Source organism: Sinocyclocheilus rhinocerous, unplaced genomic scaffold (assembly GCF_001515625.1).
Source record: "Sinocyclocheilus rhinocerous isolate Xijiao unplaced genomic scaffold, SAMN03320098_v1.1 scaffold26, whole genome shotgun sequence".
In the NCBI taxonomy this organism is placed as follows: Eukaryota; Metazoa; Chordata; class Actinopteri; order Cypriniformes; family Cyprinidae; genus Sinocyclocheilus; species Sinocyclocheilus rhinocerous.
In genome coordinates this window covers 333393-335864 of record NW_015648545.1, presented here as the reverse complement: position 1 = coordinate 335864, position 2472 = coordinate 333393, and positions in this window count along the sequence as shown.

Here is a 2472-nt window from a genome sequence, read left to right as displayed (position 1 = left end):
GAATTGCCTTTGAGCAAGTATCTTATTCTCCTGTACTGACGGTACATCCTGACCAGGTCCTGATGAGAAGCTCTTCCACCAGGCCCAGGTGCATCCATCCCCAGGTACTCCAGAATAATGCTCTTCAGAGCCTCAAGCTGCAGGCCCTTGTACATTTCCTCATGCTCCCATTGAGCTGTAGACTCTCTCAGACAAGAACTAAAAATAACAGCCCCAACAGAAAGGAGAAAGCACTGTGCTACTGAGTTCTGCATGGCAAGTTCTTATATATATATATATATATATATATATATATATATATAAAACATGTATACAAACAATTATTATATTAATTAAATAATATAGTGCTGTCAAATCTATTAAATCGCATCCAAAAAAAAGTTTGTTTACATAATATATGTGTGTGTGTACTGTTTATTTATATGTATATATAAGCATTCACACATACACTTGTGCTGTCTTTGTGTTGGTCAGTGCAATGAATGACATTCCAGACATGCTTTCATTTATACAGGTACAGGCCACGCCCCACTGGAGATGATTGCTCATCTACACCCACAAAGAAACTACACGTACATGTAACCATCCCCTATTCAATGACATCATGTCAATATGACTTTTAGAATAATACTGTCACTACTAATTCTACCAAAGGGAAATTTTTCTTGGACTTGGGACTTTGGAGCTGTACACACACACACACACACACACACACACACACACACAATGCATTGCTACTTTCTTTCAGCATCAATATTATTTACTATAACATGTTCAGACAATACTGGATAATATGCAGGTCAAGAAAGATAAGAATAGGTAAGCATTTAAATTCAGTGTATTGCTGTACTATGCTTCCGTATTTGGTCATTCTGTATATCAAAAGATCTGAATTATGTGTATATTCATAATTATCTTAAGACCACATACTTTGTGTTTCAAATTCATAACAAAAGATAATCTGTAATTATGGACCACCATGGTGAGTGTGGTCTTGCCTAAACTTGCATTTTTATCTAATACCGTAATGATATTTAATGATCCTTAAAAAAAAAAAAAAAAATCTGTTTTCATGTAGGACACAACATATTTGTTTATATAGCGAACGATAGACGGCAGTAGAACAAGAGCCACACACAGTAGTCAAATAAAGCAAGGCATATCTAAACAAAACTAAAAAAAAAAAAAGGGTTGAATAATTTGCATAAGCGCCAAAGCTTATGCGTCACGTATTGCATGTCACATGGCTCAGATGACTCTTCTGAGGTTAAAAGTGTGTGAAAGGTTTTTAGGTATGTTTCAAACAAACACTGTTCATGCTGTCAGAATGCCAAGAGCACTGCATTGAGTAATTGGTCATTTGAAGCCAAACAAAAAGATGACTTTATTTAAAACACGGAGGAAGGCTGTGACACACACTCAATACACACCCACAATGAACTTTTTTTAAGAACACACCATATGTTACACCAGACAAATTATATTTATTAACCTAAATATACAATTTTCTAATCCCCCCCCTTGCCCCCATCCTGAAAGTACTTAACACTCTTGGTGTTTCCCCAGTTGCCATTGCAGCAAGTTAAAGGGCACGTTTGAGTGCTTAGAACATGCCCTGTTGTCAAGTTAGTCCGGTTAATTTACAACTAAATTACAAAATACACACTTGCACTGAATTCCATAATTCAGTCAACTACATAAGAGCCCTCACCACATTAGATCACAGATGAACTAGCCTTCCATGTAATTTGTGATTTTACAGTGGAATTGCATAATAGCACACTAGAGTCAGAAATTAATTTAAAGGGCAATATTTCCCCCTGCAAGTGATTTCTTGGGGCATTTTTTTAACCTTTGTATACAAAGGGCAATTTTTTATAATTACCTTATTAAATGTATTTGTTTTGTTTTTATGTCAAATATTTACATTTCAATTTAATCAATTAATTCAGTCAGAATACTGTATTCTGTTACCAATCAAATTTGATCAGCATCAACAAAAGCCATCTTTATGTTGCCAATGTGGTAGGCCTACTAAAGCTGCATCTGACATGGCACGTTTATTTACACTTACACAGACTATTTAATGCTGCTTAAAGGTGGCATAAATGTAATGCCCAGGGCTGCAATATTATGACAAAATCATCATGGAATACACTACAAACCTTAAAATCTATGTTAGAATAAATAGCAAAACAAGCCGAGAACCGTTAATGAATTAGTTTATTGCTTATTTTTCGCATTAAAAAAAAAATTTAAGACCTCACATTGGTTATCTTAGTAGAATGAAAAATAAAACGGTTATTAAAACTGGGAATAAATTACAGAAAGCGAACAAAGAACGTTCCCCATCACTGCAGCGGTCAGTAAATTTAATCTCAAGCTCACTAGCGCTCTCCCAACAAATATAATCAATGAAGCTGTCTACACTGCAAAATAAATCTATTTACATCGTATCCGCACTTTGCTTGT